General features: G+C 44.3%; 1 non-coding gene across 1 annotated transcript; it reads right to left on the bottom strand.

Annotated features, from left to right (window-relative positions):
* Positions 1-301: 301 nt before the first annotated feature.
* On the bottom strand, positions 302-408 carry LOC120658581. The gene has a single exon (XR_005668736.1). It is a non-coding gene; the product is annotated as a small nucleolar RNA R71 (small nucleolar RNA).
* Positions 409-11,520: the final 11,112 nt, after the last annotated feature.

The raw sequence follows: 11,520 nt of genomic DNA, 5'->3' as shown, positions 1-11,520 counted from the left end.
CAAAAACCAAGGCATTGATGGCCTTGAGATAAAGACTGGTCTTGTCAACATGGTCCAAGCAAGTCCCTTCTGCGGAAAGGCATTAGAGGATGCCAACGCTCATCTACAGAATTTTCTGGAAGTGAGTAGCATAATCAACCCAAGAGGCACTATGATGGATAATATTCGTCTTTGACTGTTCCCACTCTCTTTGCTTGGTAAAGCAAAGACGTGGTTTTACACCTTCAAGAAAGAATTCGACACTTGGGATGCGTGCTCCAATGCTTTTCTGGTCAAGTACTTTCCGGTGGGCAAAACCAACGCCCTTCGGAAAAGGATTTCCAGTTTTGAACAACTCCGGGATGAGATAGTCCCAGAATCCTGGGAACGTCTTCAGGAATACATTGCAGCATGCCCACACCATGGCATGGAAGAATGGCTTATCATTCAGAACTTCTTCCATGGCCTGAACCAGTGATCGCATTCCTCTCCCACGATGTTGCAGGAGCTAAAGTGCTCATCCACAAGGTTGCTTCCAACCAGAGTTGGAAGGAAGATAGGCAGCCAGCCCATGCAAAAGGAATACATAAAATTGACAGTGTCGATAGGCTGGTAGCCAAGATGGATCTTCTCATGAAAAAGCTAGAATCTCCACACTAGGAGGTTAAGCAGACTGAATCTCTGATGACATGTGAGAAATGTGGCAATACTGGACACTCGGGCAAATCTTGCCCATTCACTCAAGAGGACGAGAACTCCATTGGGAAAAACACTCCCAATGACACAGACTGCCGTCCTCAGCAAGGTTGGAATTCTAGGCCCGACCTCCCCTTCGGCCAACAACAAGGTAACAATTTTAATAACAGTTTTAAGCCCTCGCTTAAAGACTTCATGTACGGCCAAAAACAAATGAATGACAACATTAGTGAGAAATTTCTTGCTAGTGATAAAATTCTTGAGTCTTTGGCTATGCAACTAGAGGGGTTTGACTATGTTATTAAAAATCAGCTGAGTTTCAACGAATTGATAAAAACTAAAGTAACTCAGCTGGCCTCATCCTGTCGTATCCATAACATGGGGGAACTTCCGGAGCAACTGGGAGTGAACCCGAAAGAAAGTGTGAATGCGGTAACTGTGCGGGCAAGACAATCCGCACAGAGACCACATCTTTCGAAGGATGCAGTTACACGGCGAAAGACCATAACCACTAGAAATACCGATGCCGAAGACGGGGTGCTGGAGGAGGCCGAAGAATCCAACACCATTGCTGCCCAGGAAGACCCTGTGGAACCCCCTAGAACTTCACGGGACTGCCACGTTACAACTGCCTTACCGTTTCTAGAGCGGAAAAAAAATGCCGGTGGCCGTTGAGCAATTTGGCAAGTTCATCGAGGTAATCAAGAAGCTTTATGGCAATACACCACTTCTTGATACTATTCAGGTTCCCACGAGGCCAAGTATCTCAAGGATATCCTTGGCAACAAGAGGGTCCTACCAACCACCGAGGTCGTGCAGCTTACAAGTGAGTGTAGCACAGCTATACTCAACCCTCTCCTGGAGAAGAAGAAGAAACCAGTATGCCCCACCATCACATGTTCCATCGGAGCTCAACACTTTAAGCACGCTCTTTGTGATTAGTGAGCAAGCATCAGCGTCATGCCAAAGGTAATTTATGATGAACTTAACCATCATGCGCTTGCTCCTACTGCCATGTGTTTGCAGCTAGCAGACCAATCGGTTCGTCATCTCACGGGGATCGCCAAGGATATTCCGGTGAAAATACGGAATTTCTTTGTCCCCGTTGATTTCATCATTCTCGATATGGAAGACAACACCAAGATTCCTCTCATATTGGGGAGGCCATTCTTGAGTATGACAACTGCACACATTGATGCGGGAGTTGGAGTAATCCAACTCAACATCAATGAGCAGAAGGAGAGATTCGGCTTTAGACCGAAAGATGAGCATTGCTCACAGATCAAATGTTTCAACTAGAACGAATCCGTGAAAGAGCTGGAGAAGCCATATACCCCATCCAACTCTACCCTCATCGAATTCGTGAAGAATCTTTGAACTCGGGAGGAGATCAAGGTGTATAACCAACGGAACGTGAAGCGGAACATCCAACGTAAGAAATTTCTGGAATTTGGGAAGAAAGAGATCGAAGTAACTCTGACTATGGCAGAAGAAAGCGTCGCCACCAAGATCTCCATCAGGTGACGACGACCGAACCCAAGGTATGGATAGTCTCGCTCAAGACGAAAAACTCGAGCCCTTCCCATGTGGTAAGTGGTAGTTATCCATTCCCACATTTGCATATAGGATAGTTTATCTTTTTGCAAAAGTTTTCCATTATACATCATGGCATGTTTAAATTTTTGCAAGTGCATTCTTTCAATTCTGCATTGCGTACAAAAAAAATCGGCCAAGATGGCACACCTACGTTGACGACCAAAATTGGCACTGGTCGAACAGACCGGTCTGACCGGTGCTTTTGAGCGGTCTGACCGGTTTGGACCATGTAGCCGGTCTGGCAACACCGACCGGTCTGACCGGTGGGTCTGACCAGTCAGACCGGTCTGCCTAGAATCCTAGTACAACTAGAACTCTTTGTAGATTTAGATCTGTAATAGGATTTCTTGCGGAATAAGTCCACCCCACCCTATAAATATAAAGGGTCACAGCCGATTAGGGCATCCAATCGATCAAATCAATACAACTTTTATCTTTTTACTTTTCTCCTGCCCTAGCTTTTCCAATCTACTTTTTGATGTTCCTCTGTCGTCTCTACATTGATTGAGGGCGTTCTAGGTGGCCTGCCGACCCTAGAACAACCGTATGTGCGCCTGCCCTGACGGGTCTTCCCGGGCTAACGTTCGTAGGCTTCGCCACCGATCTGTCGGCGGTGACCGGTCTGACCGCTCCATGGGACCGGTCTACGTAGGAGGCGCTGCAGCGAGCTGCCTCTTCGCACCGCACGTTCGAGTGCGTTCATGTGTAGATCCTGAAAGGCATCAACATACTTTTTGGCGACTCCGCTGGGGAAAAGAAAAAATAAATCGGTTGCCATGACCGGTATTCCTAAACCTGGTGAGGTTGATTCTGCCAATATCCGGAGGCCGAATGTTCAACAACTTCCGGCCGAGCATCAGAAGATTCTTGATGACATCCAGAAAAAGATCGGAGAAGAGAAGGAGAAGGAGATCTAGAAGCTGGAAGAAGAAGCCATGAACCAGTACATCTCGCACTTCTCCATCGATCGACAAGGGATGGTCACTACGGATGCCGCCTTCGATGCTTCACAATTTGAGGTAAATTTCGATGAGAACAAGCAGCCTGTCCTTAATTCTGAAATAGCTAATGCTATAGATGATGCTGTTTCTTCTCATGTGAATAATAAGTTGGAATTTATTGGTCAAAATATGCATGATATGTTTGATGATCGTTTTAGCCGAATTGAAATACATCTTGGTATAAAGTCTGTCGGTAATAATGCGTCTACATCTAATACCGATAAGACAATTCGTGGTTCGGCAATTCCAACTAATAATGCTATTGTGACTAATTCGGCTAATCAGCAAAGCCGAATTAATTATAATGCATCACCTCGTGCCAATGTGCCATATGGGGCAGCAAGTTCGTTGCGACATTCCACACCGCCGAACTTTGCTCAACCTAGTAGTACACCGATCACAAATTGGCTTAACGCCGATGATGTTGGATCAAGTAGTATCAAAGAGGAGGTGATTAAGACATTTCGGCAAACTTTTGGTATAGAGCCTAAAGCCAAATGCCAATCTTATCAAAGGCCATACCCTGAGAATTACGATTATGTTGCATATCCTCAAGGGTTTAAAATTCTTGAATTTGTTAAATTCACTGGTGATGATAGTAGAACTACATTAGAGCATATAGGTCAATTGATTATACAATGTGTTGAAGCTAGCACTAATGATATTTACAAATTGAGGTTATTTCCTTTATCTCTATCGGGTGCTGCATTTACATGGTTTATTTCATTGCCACCCAATTCAGTTTTCACTTTTGCTGATTTAGAGCAAAAATTTCATGATTATTTCTTTAGTGGTGAAACTGAATTGAAATTGTCACATCTCACATCGGTTAAGCAAAATATACATGAAGGTGTTTTTGAGTATATTAGAAGATTTAGAGATACTAGAAACCGATGTTATAGTTTGACAATTTCTGATAGAGATTTAGCTGATCTAGCTTTTGCTGGTTTACTTGATTTTCATAAAGCAAAGCTAGAGGGACAAGAATTTCTAGATGTTAGTCAAGTCTTACAAAAGGCTCTGGCTAATGAAAGCTGAGCTAAAGAAGCTAGAGATTCTCAAAAGTCCAATGAAAAACCTAATCGTCCTGTTTATGTGCTCGGGTGTGATTCCAATTGTTCGAACGATGAAGGTAAAGATGTTTATACCGCTGAATTTGTTTGGTCCTCTAATGATAAACCTTGCATTTGCGGTTCTCTTAAGCCGATTCATAAAGATCGGCAAGAAAGATTTACTTTTGATGTATCCAAATGTGAGAGGATATTTGATGAATTATATAAGAATGGATACATCAAGATGTCGCATGTCATACCGCCGCTTGAAGAATTAAAGCGGCGAGCTTATTGCAAATTTCATAATACTTCCTCTCATGCGACTAATGATTGCAATGTGCTTCGATGGCAAATTCAATCGGCTGTTAACGAAGGCCGAATAATTGTTCCACAAATGAAGGTGGATCAGAATCCTTTCCCTGCACATACACATGTGCTTGAATTGAGTAATCCTAAAGTGTTAATTAGGCAAAATCAAGCCGAATCAACAAAAGGAAAAAATATATTTATTGGTGAAGAAAGGTCTGAGCCTTCGAAATCTCATCAGGAAACTCCAGCAAAGAAGGTCTCTGAAGATTCATTGAAGAATTCAGCGCTCGGGGGGGGGGCAAGAACAGAAGAAGAACGCCAGATCTGCTCAGACCGGTCTGACCGGTCTGGAGATCGGTCCGACCGGTCCATCTGGGATTTCTAAAAAAAATTCCAGAAACAACAAAAAGGAGAGGCCGAGTTTCAAGCAACTCTTGGACAAGTATGAGGAGAAAGGAGCTACTCAGAAACAGAAGAAGCGACCAGATCAAGCTAAAGATACAAATCCATCATCGGAGCATCGTGAGCAATCGGCTTCTCATGTTCAACAAGGTAATAATGCTTTTGTGCCATATTCATTTGGTGGGCCGATTGCTCCATGGTTCTGGTTGTATCCTTACTATTACACACCTATGGATTATAGTAGAATGTATATGCATCCATATTTTATTCAATATTCTTCTATATATCCAAGTTATGGTGCCTCTCAAAGACCGATTGTTGCTAGCAATAATCTGGTCAAAAGCAAACCAGATTGCAGCAAGGAGGTTGAGAAAGACATAAAGCAAGACAACAAGTATTTACAATCGAGGTGTTGCCCTTCAGGCTTGTCTCACACCCAAAAGAGAAGGCTGCAGCGGATGCGCAAGACGGAGTCTATGGAACAGCAAGTGGAGGTTGTACCAGCAAGGTCGGCGACCATGAAGCAGGTATGGAGGCCTAAGCAAGTTGTTTCGTCATCAGCTTGAAAAAAAGCAAGATATGGCCGATAGAATTTATCGCCCTTAGAACAAAATATGGCCGATGCATATTTATCATCGTCCTTAGACAATTTTGGTCCAGAGGCTTGTTTTTTGGCATGCTAGCATCACCAAAAAACAGGGGGGCATATGTTGACGACCAAAATTGGCACTGGTCGAACAGACCGGTCTGACCGGTGCTTTTGAGCGGTCTGACCGGTCTGGACCATGTAGCCGGTCTGGCAACACCGACCGGTCTAACCGGTGGGTCTTACCGGTCAGACCGGTCTACCTGGAATCCGAGTACAACTAGAACTCTTTGTAGATTTAGATCTGTAATAGGATTTCTTGCGGGATAAGTCCACCCCACCCTATAAATATAAAGGGTCACAGCCGATTAGGGCATCCAATCGATCAAATCAATACAACTTTTATCTTTTTACTTTTCTCCTGCCCTAGTTTTTCCAATCTACTTTTTGCTGTTCCTCCATCATCTCTACGTCGATTGAGGGCGTTCTAGGTGGCCTGCCGACCCTAGAACAACCCTACGTGCGCCTGCCCCGACGGGTCTTCCCGGGCTAACGTTCGTAGGCTTCGTCACCGATCTGTCGGCGGCGACCGGTCTGACCGCTCCAAGGGACTGGTCTGACCGGTCTACGCAGGAGGCGCTGCAGCGAGCTGCCTCTTCGCGCCGCACGTTCGAGTGCGTTCGTGTGTTGATCCTGAAAGGCATCAACACCTACTAAGCTTCATTCAAGCTTGGGGGGGACGCCAATGTATCCAGGTAAGTCATCTAACCTATCCTTTCATCTTGTGTCCATCAAAAAAAATATATATTGAGTCTTTCAAAAATTAAAAAAAAGAGGAAAATAAAATAAAAACAAAAAAATAAAACACAATAAAAATGTTTCATGCTTTGAATAAAACTCCCAACACATATGTGTGGAAATCCGTGTAAGCTCTTATCATGGAGATGATGAATAGTTTCTCTGTCCATGCTTTGCAAGTACCTCATATACAACTTTTTACTCGCCTAGTACTTGAAATGTTGGCTCATAAAAATATCACTAAAATTCTGGTTTGAGTGGGAGCATGAGCTTGATTTCCAAGTCTAAGTTGTTGTGAGATTTGAGAGGGCCCGAATCAGAATAAAACTGCTTTCTCTAGTAGGGAACCTCTCAGAATTTCTTTAAAATAAAACATGATAAAGATTTCCCATTTGGTCTACATGTCCTACCCAAAGCCATAATGTTTTATCATATGAACCGATATAGGCTATCTTGAGTTATTTTGAGCTTTGTCGAATGGTGAGTCCGTTCGAGGAAGGTACTTGTCATCTACCGATCTTTCTCCTTTGCGTACCCATTGTTTGCTAGCCTCAAATTGTCTGGCATGTCAATTACTTACTCCGAGTATTGATATCCACCTTCGCCAGACAATTCCCCTCACAACAAAACCCAAAATCTCCACAGTGAGCCTATCCATCTCAAATGGTCTATTCAAGTTATGCTCCCTTCCAATAGCTCTATCATTATGGAGTATGGGTCATCTTCTTAAAAAAAACTTAAGCAAAAAAAAAGAGAGAGAAGACCCATACCTCCACTCAAGAGAGACGAAATAAGGAGCTCAAATAAAAAGGCCAGAGATGTTCTAAGCGTGAGTCCATTTCCTCCCTCTCCCCTGAACAATTTCACCTTCCATAAGATCGGGATTTGATCGAGTACCGACCTCTTGCGAACCACTTTTCGACTCGGCAACACAAGTAACCAAGGTATGCTACACTCTTCATACCCAAAACTCCACATATCAGCCATAGAGTAGGAAGAAGATGGTCAAAATTTCCGACCATGGTAAGGATCATACACCTTGAGCGATTTGAGAGAACCATTAGGGAATCTTAAACCACTTTTGAAAAAACTTGCAAAACTCCAAGATAGGAACCTGAACAGGAGCAGGAAATATTCCGGTAAAGGTTGTTCAGTCTCTCAACCGCCCAAGATGAGGGATGAAATGCCAATAAGCACCATCTACCAGAAACCAAGGTATGAGCCAACTTATTCAAAGTACATATGGGTGAGAGTAATATGTTGTGCACAAGGTATTTACAGGGTATGAGCATTAATGCAACTCCTGATCCACTGAGCCTCAGCTTTAGCTTTGCTCGAGGACGAGCAAAAGTTTAAGCTTGGGGGGGTGTTGACGGCCATTATTTCCCATATTGACCGTTAACTTCTCGGGAATAAATTGAGCCTTGCACCATGTTCCATACATGTTTTACCTAATCCTAACAAATTCCACAAGTTTTGGTGGCTCGAGATGTCTTGCAGGATTATGCTCAGAATATGCAATAAACAACACTAAATGGAGCATCTACAAGGATGGTGAAACATGGATATAAGATGGCACCATTATAAACATTGTCAAATGCCAAATTTGACATTGCCAAGTTGAAGAGCTCGTCGAGATGATCGAATTGGATACTTGGATCACCCAATTCGGAGTCCAGACGCAAAAGTTTTGCAAACTACAAGTTTTCGACTCTGGTTGTGCAGAGGCTGCAGGCCGGCCGGCCTGGCTTAGGCCGGCCGGCCCAGCACCTCTGCCAAACACATTTTACCTTGCCACAAGACCACTTGGGACCCTCCAATAGACCCCCTATGAACTGGATATACAAGCAAATACAAAAGTTATGACCGAAAGGCCTAGCACATGGATTAAAGGACCAATTTTCAGCACTTGCCGAGATCTTTTGGACCGGAACACCACCATGGACTTCATGCACACTTTGATCAAGATGTCGGTAAAACAGAGGGCCGAGAAGTGCCAACTCCAGGCCGGCAGGCCTGGGGGAGGCCGGCCGGCCTACAATTTTCAGCGTTGAAGCCAAGCAACCTACACCGACATCTAGAGAAGATCAGGAGCGTCCAGGAGAAGGTCGGCGCCGAACGGAGGAAATCACAGGTCGGCCGGCCTAAGGGAGGCTGGCCGGCCCCACTTTGCAGTGTCTCGAGCTCATCTTCGTGTGGAAGCTACGTCAACCGACCCTCTTGCGTACACCCGACGCCTCGGCCAAATACCGACCTCTAGCTAGTATAAATAGGCCTCCACCCCTCACTTGTGATACACACCAAGGAGTTCTCTCTTCTCTCTTTTACTTTCTAGAGTAGGTTAGGTAGTTGGAAGTTAGAGTCAAGTCAAGCTTGTCTCGGGATTTCGAAGTCGTCATCGGAAGTCGGGTATAAGCTCTTGTATCTTTTCCTTTGACATTTATCAATATAGTTATCTTCTTTATCTTTTTGAGTCAGCTTTACTTTCCGCATTATTTATCTTCTCAAGTTATCATACTTGTATGCGGAAGTAATTCCTTTAGCTTTGGCTTTGTATCTCTCTTGTTTATCAGGATCTTACCTTACGGGTTTTCTTACCCGGACTAGGGAACTCAAGTTAGGTCCCTAGGTTGAGGGGGATTTCTCTTGTTCGCGACAAGAGAAAATCTAACACCGAGTACGGACGTGGTGTCCGAGCTTAGTGTTAGCTAGAAAATGTGTTCCACCCCACGGTACCGTTGTGGTAGGCGGCAGGTGGTGACAGCCCAGTTGTTGGCGCTCCATAAGTACCCATTTTATCCCTTGTTTACCCTTAATAATGGCATGAATTTAATATCAAAATCACTAACCGTCCTAACCCCGGCCTAATTATTGGTCATTTTCACATTTGCACTTATATTTTGGAGGAACTTCGTTTTTGCAGGTTTTTGGCCTATTTTGGAGCATGAAATGACGAGGCCCGTGATTAAGCGCTAACACGGAGAAAGATGAAGGCCAAAGCCCAAAGGAAGGACCAAAGCCCATATTGATTCGAAGCCCATTCATGCACATCCATCCTCCAAGAGAGCCCAAAGGACCAAGCCCACGAAGATGAGATCAAGATACTTTGGGATTTAGCAAAGCAAATGAAGATTTAAGGAATGATTCCCTATCCTATCCTTTCCTCGAAGATATCTCCAAGATAACGACGTCCAAAGGGGTGCAATCGTGAACGACATAAACTCTAGAAGATGCGAGGAGTCTACACGCGAAAGATGAGACCGAGGTGGGCCCGAAAGAGGGTAGGCCGGCCGGCCTAGCCCGTTTCCGAGGCGGTTCGGCCTCCCCTTCGACCGGTGGCTTCCTAGGCTCATAAATAGCACACACCTTATTCAACTCGGGGCATCCATCCACCCAGAACTCGACGAAAACCTAGGTCCAAGACCAGAGGGAGACAATGGCCACTGCAAGTCTTCGAAGTTGCTTAGGCCGCCCCTAGCTGCCATGGCCTCCCTGCGTGGTTGTGTCATGGTGGAGTTCTTGAGCTAGTTGGAGTCGTTGATGGTATGTACTCGGTGGTGACGATCCAAACAAATCTATTATGTGAATAATGTCTTCATGTCATCCGATCTAGTTAGCGATCAAGTATCTCCTGGGTTGACGCTTGGGAGTACCTCTTTTGTTGATTTCGTTCTTTCTTTGGTGCACTTGTTCTTAGATCTATTCTTAAGATAGATCACTTAGGGTGTTCTTGTAGCCGTGGTGGCTAGGGGTTCATGCCGGACATACCAAAGGGGTTCGACACATCTTCGTGCTCTGAAACTACTCTACTGATAGGGAGCGCCGTGACAGGGCGTGGCCTGTGTAAGATTGGGGTTTCGAGGGTCAATTTAGAGGGCGCGATTTAAAGAGGCTTTGGATGAGATGCATGTTGTGCTTACTCGTTTAGCTAGAACTACAACCAGAATGCATGTGATAGGCTTAGTCATACCTTCGGTCATGCTTTATCCTTACCGATGTTCATGGATGAGATCAACCTTTGCACAACACTCATATCTATCAAAGGTTTACTCTATATGTGCAATTCATGCTTCATGTTAGGATAGATCCGTTAGATTAGATGGAAAACCTTAGGTAGTTCTTTGTTGATCCACGGATTGATAAACCTTGGGGGAGTAATGGAAAAGCTACCACGATCCGTGCGCTTGTGGTACATAAATTGGGGCACTAAGGAGCGTCAACAAGCTTTTCTGGCACCATTGTCGGGCATTGGCAACTCGAATCCTAGGGCGATCTATCTAGTTTTTTGGACTAACCCTAATTTTTATTATTGCATATACCCTTATTTTCTTGTTTGTGTCCTTGAAAGTATGTGGAAAACGTTAGACACCAAACTTGGACTTCGAGAAGTCCATAATCCACTTCAACAAATTTCAACAATCGGCAACAAGATGATCGAGGAGCCTCGACATGGAACATCGACAACGTCCACATCGACATGACGGCAACAACATCAAGATTCGCTCTTTAGTGGTAGGTGCTAACTTTTGTTAGTGGCCCAGCATCCGCTATCGAGTCCCCACTCCCCAAAGCAAAAGATGATAAATAAGGTATGCCACCGTATCAATTAATTTTGAAGACTAATGTTTCTTGGAGATTTGTTTGTTCAAGCAATAGATGTGAAGTGTGCCCAAAAAGAAAATCGTGCGATCGGATCATCATCATCTCCAAAGTCCTGCTGTTGTGATGAGATTTTCGTCCATGATCAGAGAAGTACCATGAGAGAAAATTGTATATTGTAAAGCTCCATCAAGTCTTCTTTCCAACGCATCAAGAATCGTGAATTTTGGAGATCGGTGTGAAGAGTTATGGTAAAATCTTTCAACGCTGCGCGTTCTGAAATGTCTCGGGACAGAGCGTAGTGCCGGAGTAAAACGACCATAACTTCTTCATCCGGTGTCCGTTTGGGATCAATGACCACTCGTTGAAAAGGTAATTTCATAAGGATTTCCATGGAGTAGAATTTTTGTACATGTTCTGTGCAGAATGATCAAGGAATTCAACGAAGAAGAGGCAGCAACAAACAATGGAGAAAGTGATGACGATGTCGCAAGATGTTTGG

This window comes from Panicum virgatum, chromosome 1K (genome assembly GCF_016808335.1).
Source record: "Panicum virgatum strain AP13 chromosome 1K, P.virgatum_v5, whole genome shotgun sequence".
NCBI lineage: Eukaryota > Viridiplantae > Streptophyta > Magnoliopsida > Poales > Poaceae > Panicum > Panicum virgatum.
The sequence above is the reverse complement of the archived record's forward strand: the minus strand, read 5'-3'. Positions and strand labels throughout refer to the sequence as shown.